Source organism: Camelus ferus, chromosome 26, assembly GCF_009834535.1.
Source record: "Camelus ferus isolate YT-003-E chromosome 26, BCGSAC_Cfer_1.0, whole genome shotgun sequence".
Taxonomy (NCBI): domain Eukaryota; kingdom Metazoa; phylum Chordata; class Mammalia; order Artiodactyla; family Camelidae; genus Camelus; species Camelus ferus.
The window spans coordinates 11,404,598-11,432,138 of NC_045721.1; the positions used below are offsets into that span (position 1 = coordinate 11,404,598).

Here is a 27,541-nt window from a genome sequence, read left to right on the forward strand (position 1 = left end):
CTTCTCACTGTTCACTCCATCCTCACCACCACCCTGACTTAAGCCCAGGATCTCTCCTCCTAAAATAACACAACTGGTTTTGATATTCTTTAGGCAAGAGAAAAAATTTTGCAAGTAGTAACAGACATAAAGCAAATTATAATCAGCAAAATATATATGTACATATGTATACATTTATCAAGAAAACAGAAATATATAACAGTCTAACATAGCAAATAAACCTTTAATAATTTGAAACTTATAAAGCACTACTCATGAGATAGAGCCTAGCATTATTATTGACTATTATTACTTAGAAATGCTTGCTAAACTCCTGGGAATATCAGAAAGACTGAAGATTTGAGATTTGGTAGGATGCCTATGAGGGTCAAAAGATCTTAGAGTCATCTCAACTCCTCTTTCTCTCACACTTATGTATGGTGGGCCAGAAAATCCTTTCGGTTCTACCTTCAGAACATCCAAACTCTGACCCCATCTCACTCCTCCCCTCCCACCGCCCAGGTCCAAGCCACCAGCAGCATCTCTCACCTAGGTTGCTGCAAATGGCCTCTCCTTCTGTCGTTGCACCCTTTCATTCTGTTACCAGCACAACCAGAGTCATCACCTTAAAACAAACAGTCCGCTCCTCAAAGCACAGCATTTATTTCTCATTTTAACTCAGAAGAAAATCAAAGTCCCAACGATGACCCAGAAGTCAGTACTTGATCCATCCTACCCTGCAGCCTTTCTGCTCTCCCTTTTCTCATGCTTCTCCAGGCACACCGGCCTCATCAGGGCCTTGGTCCTTTCTGTTCTCCTGGCCAGGGATGCCCTTCTGCTAAATATCCCCGAGGCTTTCTCTCTTCCTTTAGACTTTTGGGCAAATGGCACCTGTGATGTCTTGCCTGATTTCTCTGTCTCTTTTTCCTGTTTTTTTTTTTTTTTTTTTTTTTTTTATCTTTAGCATTTATGCCTAACATACTGTATGGCATCTTCATCTTATTTATTGTTTGTCTCCCCCAAGAATATAAACTCCACAAGGGAAACTTCATGCATGTAATAAACTGCTTTAGTCACACCTGGACTTTCAGTGTCTAGAACACCCAATAGATCCTCAATAAAAAGCTGTTGAATGAAAGAAAAAGGGCTCTGGTGCTCCACACATCGTGTATACAGACTGTACACATGTGTGTGCTCTGATGCTCAGCTTCTGCTTGTGTTGCTATGGCCGCTGTGCAACAGCTGGAGGGGAGAGTGAGGTCTACGGATGTAAGAATGAGGAACAGAACCTCTAACATGGTTTCCTATAACAGGATCTGACAAAATAATGATTATATTTAAGAAAGATTAGTAGAAGTCAAGTTGTAATATCAGCTTACTTGGAAAGGAATCACTAGCTCTTGTAAACAACACCAAGTGAATTTACTCCTTGGCAAGCTCACGTATGCACTGGCAGTCTGGTAAACTCCTTCCACCCATCATATACAGATGAGTCCCTGCTCCTAGTCTCCTTCCACGTGGTTTTATTTCATCTGTACGTTCCCAAGATTATACAGCTTGATTGGGCTGTCACTTGCTTTAGAGAATAAAGGAATGCCATGCGTTTTGCTTGCCTCATTTTCAGTTCCTATGGGATATTTTTAGAATCTGAGTTATTAAATACATCGTAAGGATTCAACATTGTAATTCATAACATAATGAGTGACTTGGATAAAGTAAATATTTGGATAACTCCATCTGAAAGACTGAAGTACATTAGTTGTGTGAGGAGGGCATTTGAGCTGGTGAAGGAGATCAAGCACGTTAGGTAGGGAGACACTGGTGACGAGGGCAGGTCAGATGCTCTGTGTCCCATGATGGTCCACAAGGTCAGGGTCAGAAAAGAAGAGATGATGACTTCAGATGATGGAAGAGTTCATAACCAGGAGGTGAATGTGTAGAGATCAGAGAGTCAAGACAAGGACGTGATGGTAGAATAAACAACCAGGTTAGTCGCTGAGAAAGTGAAGAGAAAAAAGAGGAGGAGGAGGACATGGAACACATCAGGTTGATATGCATTATGGTCACCTTAATTCAGTACCAGGGCTTGCTGTAGGCCAGGCTGGCTTAGGGCCTTGGACCAGATAGAAGGATCGCTTTTCTATTTCTTTTCCAATTCTGATGTAGCTAGATGAAGGGGCACTTTTTCAAACTAAAGTGAAATAAATTAAACAAACAACATGAAGAACTCTTTTTATCCAGCAGGAAACACTAATTATCACAAAAATTAACAAAATATGTTCTAGGGATTTGAACAAGTTTAAGAATGATAGATACATTCAAATACTACTAAAGGAAGTTAGGCTCCATGGGAATTTAGTTTAGTCAAGAAAGACAATGATGCTTTCCTGTGATCCATCCTTTGATATTTCTGTCAATAAGAGAACACGGGGCTGGACGGTCCAGGGATCTAACCCAGTAGGATAGTTCTCATATTCTTATGTCTCTGCTTAATTAATCCCATCAACTCCGTTATGAAACCAAATCAAAAACACATAACTTTGAATACAATGCCTACCGACCAGAGCTCTAAGTAAAATGTGAAGCATAGGAATATATTTCAGTATCTATGTGTCAGTGCATGATGTCCCTTCCCACCGCTAGCTGACTAGCTAGCTTCTATGACTCCCAGAATTCTGGCCACTGATTTAATCTGATTCCGAGTCTTTGTGAAAATTCAGGACCTCAGACTCTGACTCATATCTGAGGTGACAACACTTCTCATTCAGTGCAGAACGAACCAAACCCTCCCACAAGCACATTTATTACCATGACAATTTTGCTACAAGTGCCTTTGGTCTTGGAAGATTTATTAATCCAGGTCTCACTATATCAATGCCCCCTGTTACACCAGCTTAGGTCTAAAAAAATTAAGGCCTGTCCCATAGGCAAGCTTCTCTAGATTTAGATCAAACCTTTCGGAGCAGAAGGGGTATTTTGAGTAACTAAAGAGCTTCGTTTTTGTTTCCCTTAAATTTGATGTAACCAAGCTATCTGGCTCCAAATATAACTAGATAGCTCAAACCCAGCCAGCAAGAGCCGAGTGTATGAAGCTTTCATCCATATCTGTTTGCATAAACAACTTGCTTCAAGAATGTCTTGGAATTATTTATATGATAAATCAAAGTTGTTTTGTTTATCTGAAAAAACAAAACAGTGCCACTTATACACATAAGAAAAGTCTGCAACTGCTGAGACAGTGTGAGTTAAAAGACACTACGTCATGTGCAATAATGCCAAAAACCGTTTCACCCAGAGGGTAAGCCACCTGGATTCTGTATGCCCATGGGCAAAGTTTCTCCAACTCTGTGTATGATGAGAGGGTTGAGATATATAATTTCTAAAGTCCCTTCTAGCTAAAAGAGGCTGTAATTTTTGAACAAACACATGCCTGCCTTTTGATATTTTTCCAGTGGAAAACCAAGCATTTGGGCCCGCATGTGAAATCTTTAATTTTGTAATTAAAAAGCTCCCCTTGGGCCCGCCCCCAGAGGGGCAGGACGTTCCCTGTGGAGGCGGAGTCCACGCATGAGCATTGTGCTTCGTGCCCCGGCCCGGGCGTCAGCGCAATCGCAGGGTCTGGGGTTGGAGAGTGGTGGTGTCCCTACCTAGAGCGAGACGAGGACAAAGGGCGATAATGACGGCGATGTGAATGACAGGGTTAAAGGCAGCCCCACAGGGTGGGTTAGGTGAAGGCTGGGAGGAAAGAGAGCGGTTGAGCATCTCAGCTCTGGTCCAGGGATGAGAAGTGAACCAGCTTGTCCATGAGGTGGAGGAGATCCCTCCGGACCGAGACGCCCCATCTGTCTCAGTGCCCTCGGGAGGGCACAGTCTGGATCCAGACCCCTGGCTTGTCTCCAGCTGGCCGCAATGGGCCAAAGGGTGGGTAATCAGCGGCCCCATCCCTTCCTAGCTGCCTTTGCCGGGGTGCTCTGGAGCAAAAGGGAGCCTGGGCAGACTGCAGCTTAGCCACCTGCCAGCAAGGCTCGGGGAGCACAAGCCGCCTGCGAGGTGCGGAGCCACGCAGAGCCGTCTTGATAAAAGATGGTCATGAGCAGCGCATCCATGTTACCATACTACCCAGGGGGAAAGCAGCGTGCAGTGAACGTGTTCACTACCTCCACAGGGAAACTGCAGCTGCACAAAGGAGAGTGTTCTAATTTAAGTACACACTGATCTTTAAGAAAAATTTTATCCAGAGCAGCAAAAGAGAAGTGCTCGATTGACACGCCGTGAACACATGGTGACCGGGAGCCTCCTATCCAGCAGCCCCAGCCCCGCAATCTCTGATGCTATGCTGCTGGCCTGACCAGCTGCGTGCAGTAAGGGCATGCCAGGGGTGATAAGGCAGCCAGGGAAGAGGCCCAGGCCTACAAAGAACTTGGTGCTAACCAGGCAGCTTCCCTCAAAGTTTGTAAAGATAGCCATCCACAGTCATGAGAAACAACAGCCCCACCTGAAGCTTGACACTGGCCACTCTTTTTACCTTCAACTATGTTCCCTTCAGTTGCAAGAAATCACTCTGCTCCCTGGGAAAACCTAGTTTAGCCTCCAAGACCACCAACGGAGGCTTACAACTGTACCCAGGCCATCCCAGCTGAGGACACAATGGACTTACCTGTTTGAGGCAGAGCCCAGCAGCCACGGAGCCCCAGGGAGAAGGGGCTCACCATCAGGTCAGCATCAGGAGCCTCGCCTGGTGTTTGGGGCCACCTCGTCTGTTATGCTGAAAGCAAATGAATCCAACATGTCTCCTGCACTTCCTGTATTCATGGAAGCACACACTCTCTCCCAATCACAACACCTGCAGGGCCGGACAAAGAGGAGGTAGTGCTAATGACAGGCACCACAGTAAGAGCTATGGACACGGAGGCAACTGTGGGTGCAGACTTGGCACATACATACAGCACCAGCAGGAGCAGCCTTCCCAGATCCAGCAGGAAGCAGAAGCAGTATGTCTATGGCAGGTGCTTCTGATGTGTCCTCATGGAGCTGGAGCAAGTGCTTAATTCAAGTGCATCATTCCAGCATGTCAGCAGGAGCTGCTGGTCCCTCCCCAGAGGGCAGCACATGTGTGGTGATTGAGGACACTGCATTGAGTAACTTCTTCAAAGCTGTACAGCTAATAAGAAGTGGAACCAAGATTCAAATCTAGAGCCAAGGTTCTTAATAGTAACCAGGATGTGTGTGGGCATTTCTGGGGAGAAGAGACTAGAGACGGGGGCTACTTAGGACAATCAACTCCAAGTGTGAGGCTAACAGAGAGATAGGTCACTGCTTTCGTACAAACACAGACAATTTTGTTTAGAGGAAAAAGAAAAGCAACTGCGTGTCCCATAGGCTTACACCATTAGTGTCGAGTTGGAACACAAATGGATCCAAGTAATAGGAAGTGATGACACAATTAAAGATGAAATAAATGCATTCCACGTTGTGTATTTTGATGCCACTCTCCAAGTAGTTTGCAACTTACTGTACAAAATTTAAGTAGGGTTTTGTGTTGTATATAAAGCACAATCCAAACCGTGCATGCTCTGAAGGGCATTGACCAGCAGCAAGCACTGTATGGGTGGTGGGTTTATTTTTCCTTTTCTTACGCAAGCACGTTTACACCACATAAATATGAAGGACAGTAGCCAAATGGTGTTGTGCTAATGGATGGGAACAGAGAGGTTCTGTCAAGCTGGGCAGTTCAGGACAGCACTGCCTCCTGACAGTATCTTGTCCTAAGAAATGCTCCCTTTGAGAACACACCTCTGAGAGATGTGCAGTCGGTACATTTACTTTTACTGCTTCCTTTGGGTTGATTGTAGCCTGTCTTTAGTTTCCATTTATAGTTAGGTTTTGATTTAAAGAATTATATTGTAAATCCTTCAAAGCTTAAAAAAACTGCCCTGGCTGAATAACTGGTCACCTTCCTAAAGGTCTCTTGTAAGAATTCTTTGTTACAAAGTATTTTAGACATACTGATTTATAATGGCATTTACAGAGTTTATGGTTAGGTCTGAAGGATTCACTTGTAAATTATGTAGATTTGAGTTACATTCATGCTAATTGTGTTAGTTCAGAAAAGTGTTTATATAGACATTAAAACACTGTGTTTTGGGAGACACTGCCTTCCATTAAATCTGCCTGTGGTTAGACCAGATGACTTCAGTCTCCCTCACTCCTTCGGAGCTTATTTTAATTAGTGTTTATGTAACCCCTTAAGTATATAATTATCTGTATGTATCTGCTCTACAGCCTTTAATTTGCTTTGACTCTTTTTTTGTTACATTGAAAGTTTTCTTCTTAGGATAGATACATGTCTTCCTCCTCCCCAAGCCTCAAAACTCCTGGCAAAATACTCTTTACATTGTGAAAACACACACAAACACACACCAGGATTTTGTCTGACAGTAAGAGGTTCAAGTCAATTAGCGAGTTTCAAGTCTTGGAGCTTTGGAAGTATCTCATAGGAATCAAAAGTAAATGATTCCTCCCAGATACAAGTCATCTCTTGGGTAGTATCTTGTCTTCCAATTACTTGTTTATGCAGTCAAATGGCCACATGTTCCTCTGAGAGCGCAAGTTAGAAGGAAATTCAACATCTAAACGAGCATTCGTGTGTAAAAGATTTTACTGTATCTAGAGGCTAAAGATAGTTTAAGCGTTTACCCTATTTCTATGTTATTTACCTATATTCTTATTCTTTTTTTTTCAGCCTTTTCACTCAGAACTCTCAGCAAAACTTTATTTTCCCAAGCCCATGTCTACAAGTATGTCTAGAATTCTTTTGTGTCCATCAGTTACCTTATTTATGAAAATCAGATAATTTACAGTCTGAACTTCTCTAATGGTTAAACTGGAAGAGAGATGATTTTACACTGCAAAAGATTCTTCCCTTTACAAAAGGGACCAAGCAAGGACCTCTCATCTCTTTGTGTAAATATTACTAAGCGCATCTGCAAGATGGAAAGAGTTCTGTGGAGAGGTGGTGGTGATGATAATACAATAACTGAAGGTACTTAATGCCACTCACCTGTACCCTGAAAAATGGTGGAGATGGCAAAGGTTATGTTAGGTGTGTTTTATCACAGTTGAAAAATGTATCATTGAGCATCTCCTGTGGGCCTGCCCTGGGCTAGATGCTGTGGCCTTGGCCCTGGTGAGACAGACTCGTCACTGCCCACATGTCCCAGTCTAGTGGGACAGTCCAGCCTACAGACCAAGTAATGCTTCACATGTGGCACGGTGCTGTGAAAGTTACGTAAGGTGTGTCACTGTAACTGGAAATCTGGCATTAGGAACTTAATTTACATAGAGGGGCTCAGAGAAAGGCTAACATCACGAGGTGACATTAACAATGAGATGGGTTAGGCCATTAAGTAGGTGGGGAAGGGCTTTGGCATCGAGGGATCAGCCTGGTGAAAGCCTGTGAAGGCAGAAATTACTCAGTGTGTCTGAGCAACTCCAGGAAGGCCTGTGCGGCTGAAGAAATTTGGGGGAGTAAAGCATGGGATGACAAGAGTTGGAGAGCAGTCAGCATCCACGTCATTCAGGTAAAGAAGGATCTGGATTTTACCTCAAGTAAAAGGAAAGCCACTGAGAAGTGTTTAGCAAGGAGCTGATCTTATTTATATTTTAAAAAGACCACTCTGACTGTAGCATAGAGGGTAGGTTGAAGGGGGAAGAGTAGAAGCAGAGAGAATACGTAAGGAACTATTTGAGCACTTTCCCCTACTGCATCTAAAAACATAATTTAATTAAAAAATGCAATGGAAATGACATTTTTCAGGGGTATCTTTTAGGTGGAACAAATGAGAAATACATCTATCAGTATTGGATTGCTTAGTTTTATGAATCTTATTTTTTTCTTTGACTTCTTTCTATGCCAGTACACTTAAATGTACTTTTCTTTGTATTCTTTCTGAATATATAGTGAATGGTTTTTGATCAGCGAGATAATTTATGATAAAGTTATTTGTAACCTGTCTAACATTACTCACATCAAATGTATTATTATTGCTCTTATTTAAACATCAAATGATAAAAATACTCTAAACAACATTGCGCTGGCTGAAAAGATGGTCCTAAATTATTGATTGTTGTCTTAGCATCAGAGGCATATATTGTCTTTCCCTCCATCTTATTTGGACCATCCAATTCTTCCTCGGCTAATGGACCCTGGAGTCCAAAGAGGAGGTTCCTGGAGAAGAAGCGCATCTCTGGAGTGGGCTGCATACTTCAAGAGGTGTCTGTTTCAACAGTAAAAAATTAAAACACTTGAATCACCAAAAACCAAGGACTGGCAGAAAACACGCACAGAATGAGAGCAGAGGTCCCATTATCAACAGTGACAATAAAGATACATGGATAAAATGTACCAAGACATTCTTGGCCAGTGATGATCTCAGCCTTCACTTCATGAAGCAGAAACCCTCTAAAGTCTAAGAAAATACTCCGTTAACTGTGCCTACTGCGTAACTCAAACCCCTCACGGGCTGATCAAACTAGAAAACAGGGCTTTGTGTCCCTACTCTCAGGGCGGTGACTTGAGAGGTAGCTAAGCACTGTCATCCTACCTACAAAGCCCCCACACTCTTGTGCATGTCACTCTCCATCTACTTACAACCGGCAGCTCTCAGAAAATAGCTGAGAAGGGTGTGGATGAAGGAAGGTGGATACTGGTTTAAGGATATTAACTGTTGATTACTTTCCATTATTGGTTATTACAAGATATTTAATATAGTTCCCTGAACTATACAGTAAATCATTGTTGCTTATCTATTTGATGCATAGTGGTGTGTATCTGTCAGTCCCAAATTCCTAATTTATTCCTCCACCCAGTTCTCCCCAGTAACCATAAGTTTGTTTTCTACGTCTGTGAGTCTGTTTCTGTTTTGTATATATTCATTTGTATTATTTTCAGATTCCACATATACGTGATATCATAAAACCTTTGTCTTTGACTGGTTTTGCTTTTGATATTGTTTCAGAGAAGAGCGTCTAAACTAGAATATTTGCAGCTCTATCACTCTTAGCTGTCTTTTGACTCCCAATGAGAATTGGTGGTAATTCAAGATCTACAGGCTCAAAATAGGCTAATTTAGTTATTGATGCTTATCTGACACCTGTGTTTTACTTTGAAGACCACGACTAACATGAGGGAAAGCAAGGGAGAATCGCCAGGTGGAGCAGATAAACTTGAGTGTTTCAAAAACAATCTCTGACTCTTCTGGCTGTTTTGGTAGTGATTTTAAACCACTTTTGTTTATGCTACTGTCAGGTCTCCCAGCCTGGAGCAGGAAGCTCCACCCAGACCTACTGGATCAGAAGTCTTGTTTCAACAGGCCCTCCAGGTGATTCTGATGGATGCTAACAAAACCACTGCCTTAGAGACTGGCTGAGTGAGAACCCTGGAATGCTGGTATTCCACTGCTGACTGTCACAGCGGTGGTTGATTCTGACTTTAAAGTATCTTCTGATTGAATGGCTTTCTATTAACTAAAATATTGGAAATATTTGGAAACTATTCTTCCAAATCTGACTGGTTCAAATGTCAAAAGAACTTCACAGAACAGATTAAATCATTACATTGTTCTTTAAACAAAGCACACAGAATGTCAACATAAGAAACATACAAAAGCCAAGTGTCCTGGTTGAGATTAAAGAGTGATGGTGGTGGACCTTGAACCTTACTTGTTGACTTCCCCAAACCCTAAATCCTGCCCCTTCTCCATCCTTACAGCAGACCTGAGGCATCTCTCTGGAGCTTCTGTAGGATACACTTTGAAAATCACCGGCTCTTAAGGTTAGTCACCTGGCCCTTAATTACATACTGCCTTCGCCTTGTATCAAAACTTCTCAGGTTCCATAACTTCCTAGAATCATTCAAAGAACTCAGGGAAACATTTTATTACATTTGTCAGTTTATTTAAAGGATACAGCTCAGGAACAGCCAGATAGAAGAGATTCACCGTGCGCAGTTTGAGGGGTGGGGGGAAGCGCGTGGAGCTCCCACGCCCTCTCTTGAGCGCACGGCCCTCGCTGCACTGTGATGCACCAACCACCTGGAAGCCCTCCGCACCCTGCCATGTGGGGGTCTTTATGGAGGTTCCATTATGTAGGATTAGGTCACTGAACTCAATCTCCAGCCCCCCGCCTCCTCTCTGGATATCCAGTCCCTCTTTCCTCTGAGACTGAAAGTTTAAACCCTCTAGTCACATAATTGGTTCCTCTGGCAACCAGCCCCCATCCTGATGCTATTCTAGAGATCCACCAAGAGTAGAATAAACTCAAGTATGGTTGAAAGGGGTTTGTTATGAACAACAGAAGACATCCATATCACCTCTATTACTCAGGAAATTCCAAGGGTTTTAGAAGATCTGTGTCAGGAACCATTGACAAAGACCAACGTGTAGTTCTTATTGTATCATTTTGTGTGATTTTATCATTGCTTTTTGTTTAATTTTTGCATGGCCTGAGTCCTTTCCTGAATGAGGCAGGAGAAATTATCATGAAGTACTAAATAATATAAAGAGATGCACGCAGAGCAGACATACAACCAAACCAATATAGCCTGCAAGCTAGCCAGGAAACAAAAGGCACAGGTTCTGTGTGCAGTATATTTCTTATCTTTTCTGTAGTTCTTCTATTTGTCCATGTCAATTACATGGAAGAAGGAATAGAACTAGAACACAGAAGACAGGGCCCAGCAAGGGGACAATGAGGGTCGGAGCTATTCATGTGGTTCTCAACTTTCTTTTTTTCACTCAAAGAGAACTATTATTTTGCTCCCATGGACCCTATATTTAAGAATATTTTATCTACTAGATTAACTTACTGAGTAATAAATTATTTCCCCTAATTGTAGTCATTGTAGATATTGATCATGCATTCTCAATGGGGGCAAAAATTGGTTCTTATGGAGTGGGTGAAAATATCTTACTCTTTATATATAAAGCACAGATATACAGATACACAAAAAGATATGTATAGTAACATAAAAACGTATGAAATATATCTATGGCATTAAAATTTCATTGGAGAGTGATCAGGAAGAAAAAGTATGTTTAAAAAGATTCCTTGGGGGATGATGAGTCAAAAAAAAAAAAAAAAAAAAGAAATGATGCATTCATATGAATGATTTCCAATCAGAAGATTTGATCTGTGTGAATTTACCAGTATTACAACACTCAGCTGGAATTTCTGTCAAAAGTAAATAAGTGTCATATCTCAGTTTGTGGGTAAATGTAATTGGTCATTCAACAGTGAGCACCTTGCCAGGCACTGTTCTGGATAATAGGAATACAAAAGGATAAAAGAGCCTTGCCTCCAAGGAGCTTACACTCTGGTCAAAAGGGATAGCACACAAATGAATAAAGGTATGTATAATATATCAAACAATGATAAGGCATTACAAGAAAAATAAAGAAGGGATACAGATTGACAGAGAGAAAGGGTGTGTGATTTTGTATCAAGTGACCAGTTAGAGAAGGTTCTCTTTGGTACAATGAAATTTAAGTTGAGCCCTGAGGCTTTGAGGCAGAAACTGCTGGGATAACAGGGGGAAGAAAGTTCCAGGGAGAAAGCAGATGTTCAAAGGACCTGAGGTAGAAGTGGGCTCAGCTTGTTGGAAGTAAAGAGGCCAAAGGAGCAGAAAGAGGATGAACAAAGGGAAGGAGTCAGAGATGGGATCAGATCCCAAGTAAGAGGGGAAGCTGGGGAGGGGGAACAAAATCACATCACTGAGTGAAATAGGAAGAATTTGAAGAGGTTGAATAGAGGAGCTCAGGATGTGATTCCCATCTTCAGAGGTTAGGCTAGCTACCTTGCAGAGAACAGACCTTAGCTTGGTGAATGTGGAAGAGAGGAAACCAATTAGAAGGCTACTGCAATAGTCCAAGCAAGAAATGGCAGAGACTGGACTAGCATATTCAAATTTGGGATATATTTTTACAAAATATTCTTGAGAAATCCAAAACAGCTCAATGTCCCCATGAGAAAAGTTTTCAAATTGGGAAATACAGTATTAGCCAAAAGTTCTAGGTCTTACTTGGGGGGAATCTTTAGTAATTCTTCAGGCTGGCAAAAAACAAATCCACAAATCTTGCTTTTTCTTTCATAGGAAAATTTTGTTTGTGGCTGGATTGAATTATTATTTGGACAAAGAGTAGTTCTTATTAAAAGACAAGCTTTGTATATTTTGTTACATGGATGTCCTTTATTTTGGAAGCTCTCAATATTTCCATAATTGAAAGTGGTCTAGGTTGGTGTAATCTGCTACATAGCTTTTGAAGTGCATTTGTATACCCAGGGCTCACAAAGTATGTGATGAGCATTAGTGAGTCTTCCCAGGCAAATTTTAAACTTACTTCTGGCATTGATCAACTGTTATGCTTAGTGTGGTGAAACTTTCTTCCAGATAAAACCCGAGTTTGGCTCTGAAGTCTGTTTTCCAATAGCTATTAATCAATTTTGCAAGCTGCCTCAAATTCTTTTTGGCAAAACACTGTCATAAATAAGTAAAAATACTCATTGGTTAGTCCGGAAGTGGGGAAGTACAAGCTAGTATACGTGCAAGGCAGCAGGGCTGGGACCTATTTCTGCACATGGGAAAGACTGATTCTTCTCTGTGGTTATGTGGGGCATATTTCTCATACATCACCCTCAGGCTAATACAAAGGGTCTACTATCAAAAGAAGGACATTTCATGAGATGTCACTGTCACTTCACTTTAGCCACGACTTGAGATCACTGGTTAAGGGTAACAAAGAATGTTTTCAGAATGGGCCTGTATCTCTTACAAAGAATAGGATTTATAGGGGACAAAAATTAACAACACTTTTAAAATAGAGACAAACAGGCTTCCTCCTTCGTGGAGTATAAATAAATTATATTGCTAAGTTATATATATATATATATATATATATAGAGAGAGAGAGAGAGAGAGAGAGAGAGAGAGAGAGAGAATATATTTGTATTCTATATTAAAGGTTTTGTTTGCTCTGTGTGTGCATGCATTCAAAACATATTTTTAAGTATAAAAAAATAATTTGGCTTATCTTATACTTCATGTAAAGAGAAAAAAGAGCTGGCAGGCCTAAGAGTGAGAAAGGTCATAAAATATTTAATAAACTGTGGACCACAAGATCAAGATTGGGCTAAGATCAGACTCATGTTAAAAGCAGTGGAGCCAGCAAGCCACCAAAAGAAAGCCTGGTCTCTCCCGTCCTGATTGCCAGTGCACAGGCTGGAGGTCTGGGGGCCTAATTCTCCAGGGAAAGTTTAATTCACCTGAATGCCTACTGCAGAAGAGAGAAGACCATGAAACAAGGCCAGCGAAGCAGCTGCCGCTTGCACATCAAAAACTGAGGTGCAGGGTCGGGGGAGGGAAAAAGCTCAGTGGTAGAGTGCATGCTTAGCATGCACAAGGTCCTGGGTTCAATCCCCAATACCTCCATTTAAAAAAAAAAAGCATTGAGGGGGATAGCATTATGTTTATAATCTTTAGGGAAGCACATGAAGAAAAGGAAGGTCTGGAGGAAGAGGGATAGTCCACGGCTCTGGTAAAATCCTGCTATGGCCACAAAACCCACAAATCCCTAACCCCTAAGTGCTGTGTGAGAGTCTCTTCCACACCAACTATACAAATAAACCATCTGAGGAGTTTTAAGAAGAAGAACCCTAGAATCTATGTGGCATATAACTATATTATCCATGAATAAAGTATTTTAATTTAAAACAATCACTATGTTTCCCATCTACCTATCTATATTTTAACTGATATATATCAGCTATAAATATATACATATATGGTTTATATATATCAGTTATAATTTAAGAATTTCACAAAAATATGTTAATGAGCAATGAAACCACCTCATAGTTCGAACTGATTTTCGTCTTTAAAAAATATTATCTTCAAAAACTAAATAGAAGTTAAATCTTTTTTTAAAACAGCATGTGGGAGGTAGAAAGTAAAATAATTAAAAAATACCATTAAGGTGAAGGGAGGAAAAAGCAAGCCCTAATATTCATATTTTTATAGACCCCTGAGAGCTCAAGACTTTAACTTCTGGTGTTTCAGGAAGTCAGCTCTGCTCTGCACAGGCCAAGACTGGGAGCCCATTTACAGGATTTGAAAACTTTAATGGAAGTTCTAAAGTTTGCAGCTCTGGAGATTAAGAAGCACAGTAAAAGCACTGTTAAACTCAGCAAGGGCCTCCAAATCTTAGGGGGTCTTCTTTTTAACTCCTGCTCTTCAGAGTAACTTTCTGTAGTTGTTTATGTCCTTATATGGAAAAAGAATGTATTTTGCTGGGAAAAAAACAAAAATAATGAACTAGATTTATGGCTAATTTCTCTCAGTTGTCTTCCTCCACGAGACCTTAATCCAAGAATTTCAAAGAAATAATGGGGCCTAGAGACAGCAGAACTGCAAATACTCCATAGGAAACATTTCATTTTTATGTTGCATGTTTCAGCATTCTAAACTGCCTTCTTTCCACCAAGAACTGGGCAGTGAATTTCTTTCTGAGTAAGGAGGTGACTGAAGCAGTTTGGAGATCATGGTAATATTGTATCATAGTTATTTCCAGATTTGGTGACTGACCTTTAGTTACATAAGAGAGTGCCTTGTTTTTGGGAAATGCACACTCAAGTGGTTATAGTTAATGGGGCATCATGACTATGATTTACTCAAATGGCTCTGGGAAAAAAAAAACAGCAAAGAGGGAGAGAGGATGATAAATCAAATGTTGTAAGATGTTAATGACTGGATGAGGAAATTAGGAAGTTTTTTTGGTATTATTCTTGCAACTTTTCTGTAAGTTTCAAATGATTTCAAAATGAAAAGTAAAACAAAATTTTAAAGGGCACAGTTTGAAGAGCTTCCAAATGGCCAAATGTTGGACTATCTGAAGCTCAAAGAAACAACTGTAATTTTTACTCAATGAATAAATAAGAATCTCTGAGTCCACAATGATACTTAATAAAGGATGAAAGAAAGCAAGAAAGGGAAAGGGAGGAAGGATGGACGGAAGGAAGGAAGAAAGAAAAGGAGGAAAAGAAGTTCTTACCAGCACTGGAGGCTACTATTATGCCAACGTCTTAATCTGAAATTTTTTAGAAAAAAAAAATGAGCCATTTACCATGTTGTTGCCACAAATAATCAATCAATGATCTATAATAAGGAAGAGAAGAGAGTTTTATTCAAGCCAAGCTGAGGGCTATAGCCTGGGAGACAGATTCAAGAAGCACTTTAACTGGGTTCCATCAGACTACCAAATGGGGGAGGTGTATATAGGCAAAAACTGCGAAGTTTCATCAGATGTTTGTCAAGAATCAGGACTGGAGCTGGCAAGAAGTAAAGGTGCTTGTTAAACAAGGGCTGGTTGGGACCCGAAATGGTTGCACAGTTTTAAGTTACAGCCTTGAGACCATAAGGTTGCAGCTGGCAGCTGCTAGCAGATATTATTTTGAAAATGGCTGGTGGTGTCCTTGAGTTTGATACAGTTCAGAAAATTCAAGTTCTCAGTGATACAGGAACATGTCTGAAACCACATCCATAGTGACCATCTGACTTCATTTTGGATGCCTGACCCACAGTTACTCCAATTTGATTTTTAAATGATCTTAAATATGTCATCACTGTCTTTCGAGAAGAATTATCACCATCACCACTTGCTGAGTGAAAGGAAGATTTTCTTCTCAGGAGAAAGCCAGCTCATACATGTTGGAGAAATGACAGACTGAAAAAAAAAATCACCATTTGACAACCGCCAAAGAAATAATCAGTTATGCAAGGATCATCAGCGCATGCTGGGAAATGTGTATGTGTGTGTGTAAACACATAGGTAGAAAGATAAAGATAGTAAAATGTTAATCATATTGTTATTGAGTCTATGATATGGGTGTGTAGACAATCTCTGTATCATTCCTTCAACTTCTTTGTATACCTGAAAACATACACACATTCAAAAGCTTCTCCAATACCAGGGCCCCTGCATGTTTGACCAGAGTTTAGAAACCAGGAGATAATCTATCCCATCAATTGTTAGAAAACTAGGCTGTTTTTATTACTTTGCCTACCCCCTCAACCAGAAAATACACCATGGAGGGATTTTCTGCTGGCTCCTGAATTTAACCAGAGAGCTTAACTCCTGAGAGCTGCATGATTTGCTTGGCCGGTGGGCAGAAGTGTTCACGAAATAAGAAAAAGTGGCATAGGAGGTTCTGTTCTCGAGTTCCCCCGGTGACGTGTACTCTTTGGCACAAAGCAGAGAACCAGGCAGATTGATATTCTTAAACCAGAAATTAAACATCCAGCTGCACTTAGGACTTAACATCTGAGAGCTGCCATTATTCAAGTACTAGGAGAATCCAATTCCTCCTTATTCTCTACTCTTATTAATACACACCTATCTCAAGAAAAGTCTGAGGAAATAGTTAACATTAGATTGTGCCTTGGATTCACGGATAAACATTCTGGTATTCTCTTCACCTCAGAACTATCTCCATGATGGTACAGAGCAAGGAGAAAACTCATCAATTCTAGCAAAACTTTAGTGTTGTTCCCAAACCAACAAATCCCATTAGCTCATCTCCAAAGAAAATGTCCACTGTTTCCAAAGCCATTCAATGAAAAGCTCTTACTTGAAGTAAATAAAATTATTTTTGCATAAACATAATAGAGGGATCTTTAATGTTCCAATTCTTGTTGCAAAATATATTTATCTTAATCATATCTAAATATGTGAATCATACCATGTCTAAACATGACAATGTGTATAAAAACAGATCTGACCTACAATGGCACTGCTTACGTGGCCACACAACCTACTGCTCCCTGGGGACCGGAGGTCCACTTCAGTGATAGTATTTAGCAAACTGAAACATATTGCTATTATATGCTAGAATTGGGCCATCCATCATGGGCCTGCCGCAAACTCTCAGATGGAATAAGCCAGCTCTGCAATCTTGTACAGCAAAACTCCCAAATGGTGTAGGAGGATAACATAGCCGAAAAACAGAATTGCCTTAAATTGTAACTTCCAGGGAGAGTTTGTTGGGGAAGCAGCATAAACAACTCTAAGGAAAACTTCCAAGGACCCTTGCTTTATACACATCAATCCTTAAAATAATGGGTTTGGAGGAGCGCTCGTTTTAGCATTCTGTAACTCTTTAGTTATGCCTTAAGGGAGTGGTGGTGTCTAACATGGGATGCACACTCCTATGGGTGTGCATGAGAGCGTTCACTGGAGAACTTCTATTTCTGTTTATTCATCTAAACACAAGATGGGAGGTAAATTTTACCAATATTTAATACACAGGGTGACACTGGAGGCAACCCTCCGGCTATGTGTAGGCTGCTGTTGGCTCGTGACCTACTGCACAACAAGAAAAACCCAAGGGGAGAGCGGGGTTTCACCACGCACGTGCTGACACAGGCCATCAGCATTCAGTCTATTTGGACAGAATGCTGTTTTGCCTGACCCAGTGAAGCTGGGTCACACATTACCAATTGAAGGGTTTGGGCATTCTGAAAAAGAGCCAATACTAAAACAAATGTAAAAATACTTCCTATACCCTGACCTAACTGAGCAGTGAATCCATAATTAGATGTCACTTTCAAGCCACTCAAATCTAAAGAACCTAAAGGTGGCAGAACTACTTCTCAAAGGCAATGATAAATAATAACTTTTATTATTTCACTAATCCACAGACAGAGCTGTCAAAGTTTGGGTTTTAACAGTTTTGAACTGTATGTGGTTCTCTGTACTGGGGCTAATTTCTATGTTGAAGGTACACAACCACAATAACTAATTATAAGGACCAAACAAGTCCGTTCCACCCAACAAGGTGATTTGTGCAACAGCATGCGCCCTGAAATTGTGGTTCTCACCAGCAAAGGCTGTAGGGACAACAGCTGCCTTGGTAACCCTCAGTCAGATTTCAGGTGCTTTTGTATTTGATTTTGGATAAGACACTGAAATCAATGCCATTTACCTTAAACCTCCCTCTCTTCCAGGAACACTTGGGAGAGAGGCACATTTCTCATTCTAACCATCAGTTCTCAGAAGTTTACACATAGAAGACAGACTGTAATAGAAACCAATGACAATGACCTGATGTTTGCTCCGTGTGTGCACTGCGGTGAGTCTGCTGCATGCATTGTCTATCTCATCACACAATGTTTCTCAAGAAGTTTTATGACTCTGACCACATCTTATCTTAAAACCACCATGACTTAATATCCTAATTCACATGAGCCAAATACACATGCAGGCTTTCTTTTCCCTGACAACTATCAACAAGCACAAGTTTTCTTTATGTAGATATTTCAGGCTTGTTTTCACTATTCCAGCTTTTAAGAGATCACTGAATCTGCTTTCAATTTCTTCCACGTGAAGCTTTTTAAAATTTAAAAATATGTGTATGAAAGACCTTCTCCCTAGTACCTCTGTCCTTCCAACTGAAGCCCAGCCCAGGGACCATGTGAGGCCTGGAGTCACTCTCAGTGTCCCCTGGGCCCTGCTGGGATTGCTCAGAAATGCAGCTCAAAACAAGTGGTAAATGTAGCCAGGCTACATTATGGCTCAGTAAGGACCCTAGAGATTCGTGGAGTATGTATCACCTTACTGCAAGGTTTCTTCTCTGGAAAGAGGGAAGGTTAAGTGTAACGACCATTCAGGAGAACTTAATGTGGGCCCTGTGGCTCGCTAAGTGCTAATATATTTGTTATTTCACACACTTGCAGGTTCCAGAGTTACAGGACCTCAGTTCAAATCCCATTACCTCACTTACGAGCTGGGTGACTTGGACCACGGTTTCCTCACCAAGAAGGGAAGGATAATAATAATACCTACTTCATAGGATTGCTAGGAGGATTGAATGAATGATTTTTTTTCCTAGATAAAGTGCTGAGAACATGCCAGTTACATCGTAAGCTGTCTAGGAAAAACACTCCTGTATTGTCCATTAAAATACTCAACTTCTGTACTTTTAGTTACGAGGACTGCCGCTACTGAGAACCAGGTTGTAGAAAGGTCCACCTCAACTAAATCTGAGCTTTAGTTCTTTTACCTCACCTTTGCCTGGAACAATAGTGTCATTAATCCATTATTGGTTTGAAATGTTATTTCTTTATTGGCTTATTAAGAGATATTATCCTGAATACTACAGGCTTGTGAAATAGTATTACTATAAATTATAATTCCTGCAGTAAACCTGTGTTAAATCAATTATTGGCAAAGAAAATCTCAGTCTCTGAGCATAATCTGCCTCCAAATAAAACATCTGTGCTTCTGACCAACCATCTCTAAATTAAAGGTTCCCATGAGCCCTTTCTTGAGTTTGATTAATTTGCCAGAGTGGCTCACAGAACTCACGGAAGCAGTTTACTTCCTAAACTACTAGTTTATTGTAAAAAAGATAGAACTCAGGAACAGCCAGATGGAAGAGCTGCAGAGGGCGAGGTGTGTGGGAAGGGGTGAAGCTTCCACGCCCTCTCTGGGTGGGTCATTCTCCTAGTGCCTCCTCTTGTTCACCAGTCTGGAAGCTGTCTGAACCCTGTCCTTTCTTGAGTTTTTATGGAGGCTTCATGGAGTAAGATGATTGATTAAATCATTGGTAGTCTGTGACTGATTCAAGCTCTAGCCCCCCTCCCCTCCCTGGAGGTTGGGGGTAGGTAGGGCTGAAACTTCCAACCTTTTCATTACTTGCTTGGTTCCCCTGCAGACAAGCAGCCATCCCTAGGGGCTTTCCAAATGTCACCTCCTTAACATGAACTCTGGGTGGCTGGAAGGGGTTTGTTATAACAAAAGATACTGTTCATGAAAAATTAATCAGTTGATCTAAGAAAGAGATGGCAACTTTTATTTGAGCTAAATTTGAGGATTGTAACCCAGGAAGAGCATCTCAGAAAGCTCTGAGAACTGTTCCACCAGTTAGAAATCAAGGCACAATTATATAAGGTTTTTGAGACAGAGGGCTATACATCAAATGCTATATTGTTGACATTTTACATAATCCAGATTTAAGTCACCCTGGTGGGTCATGTGACCCCCTACAAGATCAAGAAGGAATGTTATCTTTTAAGGAGCTGTTTTGTTGATGCTAGAAGAATGTTGCTCTTCAGAGTTAAGCAGGAATTCCTGCTGATGGGAGAGGTTTGGTGGATGCATAATCCAGATACACGATGCACAGTGCGGGGAGAGAGGAGGCCAAAGGGTAGAGGAGAATCTTTTTATGTCTAAAATCTTCTTGTCTTGCCATAAAATAGGAAATTTGTTTCACAATACCTTTATCACTCTTATCACTTAGGAAATTCCAAGGGTTTTAGGAACTCTGTGCCAGGGACAGAGACGGAAGACCAAATATGTATTTCGTATTATTAATCACAATATCACATAAGCACTCAACACATGTTGGTTATTTTAATCTAGATTCTCATAACAACCCTACGAGGTAGATATTATTACTCTCCTTTTACAACTGAGAAAATAAGTGCAGAGTAATGAAGCTGTCTTCTTGGGTCACGCAGCAAGTAAGTGATGATGTGTGTATCTGTACCTCAGCTAGCTGGTCTGACTCTGGCATTTAGGTTCTTCTCTCTCTACCACACAGCTCCAAGAGAGGAAATATACATGTTAGAAACAAGAACCAAACAGAACTTTATGAAACTGAGGGGGCCCTGCAGGGCTCTCTCAAGGAACAAAAGTCTTTCCGTGCTTCCTCATTTCTTGTTTGTAGGAAAAGACTTTAGTCTTCTAGATCTTCCCTGAGTTCCAAAGGGCAGATTTAGGCAGTTACTAATTAGGGAAGTGAGGGAATGCAGAAAAAGAGGAAAAGCAGCCAGGAAACAATAGTGCAGCAATAAGCCAGAGTCCTAGTTTCTCCTCAAGTGATAGACACAACAATCTGATACACATCTTTGAGTTGTTCTACAGGAACCATGGCCCCAACCCAGGTGGAGGATGGAAACTTCAGGCTGAGCACAAGATCCCTGGAACACTGCCCCGTTACCTCCCCACCAACCAATCAGAAGAAAGTCACACCCCCTGCAGCCCTCACCCCACATGCTGCCTTTAAAAACTCTTCCCTGAAAACCACTGGGGAGTTCAGTCTTTTGAGCACAAACTGCCCAGTCTCCTTGCTGGTTCTGCAGTAAACCTTTCTCTGCTCTAAACTCTGACATTTCAGTTTGTTTGGCCTCACTGGACATCGGGCACGTAGACTTGGATTTGACAACACAGTACAGAGAAGGCTATCTGTGTATTGTCTGACCTTCATTTCTATTTTGGTCAAAATATCTGGAAATCAGATTTGACCTAAATCCATTCCAGAATGCTGGGCAGTTAATTAGTCATGAGCGCTGGGCAGGCGGGAGGAAACACCTGGGCTCTGCCCATGACTCCACCCTGTGGCCTTCCATCTCAGGAAACCTGGGGTTAGCCCTATGGTTGGGACTTCCCCATACTGGGGCTCTGAGCCAATCTGGCTGAAACCAGTCTGCTGCAACTGGGCAGTAAGGCTCCTGAGAGAACCCTAAGACCACCACATGCTCATCATAATACAATTAGCATTGCGGCTTTGGCCTCTCTGTGGGCTTTTCTGTATACATTGTGGGAACGGACATGTGCAATAAGGAAAAGGTTATAAAACCCACACTTGCCACTCAAATGATGTCAACTATCAAGTTAGCTTAAGACAGCCCCTAGGCGATTGAATAAAAGGAAGAGAAATGGAGGAAACTGGGGCTGTCTCCCTCACTGGAAAAGCCCGCTTTCAGTTCTTGAAGGTGTACTTCTGCTTTGCTAATCTGTAACTGCATAACAGTTCCATCTCCCGCCTGAATTTTTTTCTTTTGGGCAAGACAAGAACAGAGACCCCCTCCACGGTAACAAGAATATAATGATTATCATAATGAATTGTGAGCTCTAAATTTTGAGAAGCTGCTTTATGAGACGTGGGAAAATCTAATGGTTTCTTCAGGAATATGTAATAGCTACGTATGGAATGTGGCTTTGGAGTTTCAGTTTTAATTGTAATATTGTTATTCTTGTTATTGTTTATATAGTAACCGATGTAAATATCTACCCAAGTTCTGAATTACTTACTGCCTGTCCCACAGCTTTTTTGTTTCTTTGTTTACTTCCACATATGCTTGTGTGACAAAGACCAGGAAAAAAACTAAGCTTTTTTTTTTTTTAAAGAATTGAGATGGTTTACTTCTATAAGCAAAGAATCCCTTGAAATTGAGAGAGCTAGCAAGTAACAACAATGTAGCATACTTTTCTTTTTTCCATGCTGTAGATAACCAGAATATTTCAGGCACCACATCTAATCTCTTACATAAGTCTTATGCAAGAGATGTGAGCCAGTTTTTTCCTGAAACAGTGCCAGAGCTAATTCAGATATTGGAGGGCCTTTGCTTCCTAATATTCCTGGTAAGCATGGCATACACTTGCTTACTTAGTTCACTCAGGTTATTTTTAAATCACTTGAGTAAACACACATACACAAACACATACACACACATTTATGAACATCCTTGCCAACACAGTGAAAGCTCATATTGCATTTGTTCAAGTATGCTTAGTCTGGGCAAGGAAGGGGAAAGAGAGAAAGATTTGGGATGATTAATGCTACTTCTTTAATGTTTCATAGAAACATATACAGTAACAGAAGACATTTTGGAAACAAACTATTAATATTTAATCAGGCCTTTGGCAGGACATAACTCCAGCATTGAAGGCTAACAGCCCTGTTAAATGACTCAAGAATTTGAGTTTTCTTATTTTAAGAGTGGGGAGAGTTAGGCAACTAAAGTTGAGTGACTCTGTCCAAGGACAAAGAGAAAATCAGAAACAGAGATAGATTAGGTCTCAGAGAGCATGTTTGGTCTACCAGGGCGTATGGGAGTGTTGCATCACAACGTTGTATCTTCTCTAACACATGACTTGTGTTAGCTGGCTAAGCAGAAACAAGTCCTGTTAAGATGCGTTTGGGTGGGGTGCCTTTTTCTCCATGGCAAGGTAGAGCACACACTCTTAAATCCAAGTATCAAGTGAGTCCAGCCAAATATCTATTGTAAAAGATGAGTAAACAAAACCCTCAATTAAATAGAGTTTGGAGACCAGAAGGGGGTATTCTCAGGCACTGTGCTGATGGCAGCATCCAACCAGAAGAAGACAGACTCCTTCTCTTTCCTGGCAAGGACTCAGCCAAGGAAAAGCCACGGACTCCTGGTGTCCTGCAGCCCTCCCAACTTCCTTTTCCTCTCTATAAAAGCATTCTTCTTCCCTTGCTGAGCGGGGACTTGCCCGTGGCTCACCATGATTACAGACTCTGAATTGTAATTCTCTACTGATCCTGAATAAACTCATCTTTGCTGGAGAAATATCTGGCAGTCTGTTTGTTCCAGGTCAATACTATAGATAGAAATGATGAATAAGAGATCTATTCATCTGTCTATGAATAGGAATTGCATTTTAACAAGGACTTTAAAAAAACCAAATAATTAACTAAAATAGACTAATTCACATTATACATTGTGAACTATATACACTCAATTAGAGAGTTTAATTAATTTAAATGAGCATTTTTAAATACACAGTGAGAATTCTAATACCACCTTACATCCTTTCTTCCCAACAAATGTTGACTTGTTGACTTCCTTCGATGTGACTAGTAGCAGTGTTTCTGTTCTAGTCTGGTCCGAATTCTCATCTGATGTTAAGCCTCCAGGTTCTATTGATCTTTTTATATATCTTCTGTGTGATTCTAGTCCCAGGGTGTTTTGTTCTGAGGCTGTCACTCATGTATTAAAGGCAGAAAATAGTCTCTTGTATTACAAATGTTCAAAGTGCTGGTTTTAGATACAGTATCTCCAGCAGCTATATTTAAAGGGGCTGCATTTCTCCGAGGATCCCTGTTAAATGCCTGCCACATAATGGGAATGTTTTCTCTCTTATTATGTGAACTCACATTTCTCCCTCTGGCTCAAACTTCTGCATTCTTCCTTAGTAGGGCATTAGAAACATTTTAAACTTAGCAATTTCAAGCAGGAAGAGTAATTTCCTGATCAGATCTGAACAGATATGACCCCTCTAATGTTCTAAGTCAGTTAACACTATGACACTTTCAAACATCATTTAGCGTTCCACCTGGGAGCAGAACTTCAAGGTTTTTAATTGTTCAACCATTTCATACTCACTATTCTATGGCCCTTATTAGAATCATGTAGCCCAGATTATGAATAGAATACGTTTAAAAAAAAAAATCTTCCCAAACATGTACTACTTGAATATAACTGCCACTTTACCTCTCAAAATTTGATCCCTCTAAGAGATAGTTCATGTTTTAATCTATCCAATTAGTGCAGCCAGAACAGAACCAGCTGGGGACAGAAGGGAACCAGCGGGCCACTCAAATGCCATGGTTTTCAAAGAGTATAGGGTATAGTTTCTATACCAAATTTTCCTCCTAAATTCTATAATGAGAGGTATTTCAGTCATTACTTTAAATTTGAAAACTAAGTTATTCCTGTATAAAGGGTTATATATTATGTTTCAAAATGTTAATATCTGAGCTGAGTTTAGTGAACAGATAACTTGGAACAAGAAAGTCCCTGGTAGAAGGCATAAGAAGGGACAAATGTGCCTTGATGCTTTGTGCGATGGGATGAGGGAACAGGAGCCAAGAAGCCAGTTAACACGGTGGGGAGGGGGCACTGGAAACTGGCACTGTCCAGCTCCCAGCACTGTGAGGGGCTGCCTAATCTGAGACAGTTGCTTTTTGACAGTAGTCATAAAGCCTGCAGAGAACCTCTGGGTCCAGACTAGCATTGCCCAATAGAACTTTCTGCAATGGTGGAAATATTTTCTGTTTTCTCTTTCCAGTATGGTACCCACCGGCAACATGTGGCTACTGAGCATTTCATATTTCTAGTTTTGTTTCTGTGTTTTGGTTAATGGAGGTGCTGGAGATTGAACCCAGGACCTCGTGCATGCTAAGCACACCCTCTACCACTGAGCTATACCTCCCATCCCCTAAGCTGTTCAACTGTGATGAATGCAACCAAGGAACTGAATTAATTTAAATTTTTAAATATAAATAACCACATATGCCTAGTGGCTATTGTATCAGTGCAGGTAGACCATGACAGTTCTTCTGACAGTTCTGCCTGTATGTTGCCAAGACCAAACAAAACTCTAAGTGTTTAGCTCCTCCTTTTTCATCTTTTTAATGGAAAGAATATTTCCAAATGAGATGTATCAAACTAGTATTACTCCTGTTATTACTTCCATATATTGACTGCCTACTAAGTACTTAGTACATTTATTATTATTTTAATTTTAACAACAGACTTCTAAGATAAATATTCATTTTTTTATAACAGATCAAAAAACAGGTTCAGAGAGGCCTTGAAGATAGTAAAGGACAGCGCTGGAATTTAAACCTAGATCTGTCTGACTCTGAAGTCTGTATTCTTTCCTCTACCTCACACTAAGGCACCAAACAGAAAAATATCTTACAATTACGTCTGCTTTTCTAGATCAAGCCATACCTTTATTACATTCCATTAGCATGAATAATACAATTTTCTCTCACTCCATCATTTTCTGTACCCATCTCTATTTGATCCAGCCAAAGAGGGTGACTGACGTCTAGAGCCGAAGTGGCTCTCTTAGGAAACACAAATGGAATCATAACAGACAAGGACAAATTTATGGCTAAAAAGGCCATAAACTGCTATTAGCACCCTGGGATACAGTTACTTTGAAAGCTTGATAGGTAGCACAGCTGCCTATCACTGTTACTGGCAAGTAGGTTCTCATTTCATCTCTTCAGAGCTAAGACGCAGAGGAAAGAAAGCAAAGCAAGGATTTATTAAGTGACAGAACACTCCCAGAAGGGAGAGCGGGCAGGCTCAGGTGAGCAGCTGCCCTGAGTGCCTTTGGCAAGTTGCTTATATGGGTGTGAAAATGATTGGGTGGAATATTCATTGAGGAGGGAGGGGTTTGGGGGTCCATAGTCCCTGATTTTCATCTCAGCTCTACCTTCCTAAGGGGAGGGGGGATTTTCTCCTTATTTGGTCTTGATCAGAAGTGTCAAGGCATTGGCACATGATGGGTACTTTCTATCTGCAAGGCTAATTTTATTGTTATGAGGGCTTAATGAGCATAAGGTTACATTCAGACACTGGAGATTCCTGACTTTTCCCGCCTTCCTCTGTCTGCCCAAGGACCCCATTGTCACAAGATGTATGGTTTCCTGCCACCTGGCCCATCCTCTCCCCACCTCCTGCTTCCCCCCAACCCTGCCCCTGCCTTCTCTGCTCACGTCTAGCTAACTGCTGCTCTAATGTTACCATGCATGTTATCTGAACTAGCTATTCATAGCTGAACATTGGGATGGATTGACCCTGGTATGACTCAGTTCAAATCCCTATGTTCTTATGATAGGCCATTAGCAAATTAAGAATTCTACATAGAGCTCAGCTGTAAGCTAATAATTTATTAGTTTAGAGAAGGTCTCAAGCTTTATCAGTATCATTATGCAAAAATATTAACTGCTTGAAGATGTAAGACATATATGAAAATCAAACATAAGCAAAAGGATTCAAATAAATTCATGAGAAGCAATATTAATTTCAGAGAAGGCAGAAAAACATAATACAGCTGACAGCACAGTTGTAAAGAGAATGCCAATTAATACATTTTTAAGTCTCTTCTTCAGCTGTCGGACTTAGTTTTCTCAAACCAGAGTTTAGATAGCAGTAAAATGAGCAAAAGTGAAAAAAGAAAGACTAAGTATCCAACTAAAGCCACAGTGTCAAGAGGAAGCCAGGGTTTTGAACAAGTAAGTGAGGTCAAGGGTCAGCTATCTTAGGAGCAAACAGTACCCCGAAACATGAGCTTCAAAGGAACTCTTAAAGCTAAGAGTTAGTCCTCAGGAAAAACCAGGCGATACACAGAGTGAAAGCTCATGGTAACTGGCAAAATAAGAGTGGGTCAGGTACGCATAAAAAGCCCACGTGGGTGGGCAGTTGGCATCGATAGGCCAAGGGTGGCTGAAAGTAAGGAGAAAAATGAAGTCAGCAACCAGAAAATACAAACACTAGAAGACTGTAAGACAAGACAAGAAACAAAGCCTCCTAGAGGACAGGCTATGCTCTGGTCTGAATGTCTGTTCTTAATGTCTGTGAACCCCCTAAATGTGCATGCTGAGATCTAATGCCCACAGTGAGAGTATTAGGCAGCGAGCCTCTGGGAGGTGCTTAGGTCATGAGGGTGGAGCCTGCATCAACAGGATTAGTGTTCTTATAAAAGAGACCCCCCCCCCCACAGAGCCCCCTCACCCCTTCCATCACTTGAGGACACAGAGAGAAGGTGCTGGCTGTGAATCAGGAAGCCGGCTCTTATCACAGCTGGTGCCTTGATCCTGGACTTCTCAGCCTCCAGAACTGTGAGAAATAAATTCCTGTTGCTTATAAGGCACCCAGTCTGTGGTGTTCTGATATAGTAGCTCGAAT

At 41.0% G+C, this 27,541-nt stretch overlaps 1 long non-coding RNA gene across 1 annotated transcript in view; it reads right to left on the minus strand.

Moving 5' to 3' along the window:
• Positions 1-4,656: 4,656 nt before the first annotated feature.
• The window catches only part of LOC116659962, a 168,014-nt gene continuing 145,129 nt past the window's right edge, over positions 4,657-27,541 (minus strand). Inside the window, exon 8 of the long non-coding RNA XR_004315308.1 lies at positions 4,657-4,744. This is a non-coding gene — a long non-coding RNA (uncharacterized LOC116659962). The remainder of the gene's footprint in view (positions 4,745-27,541) is intronic.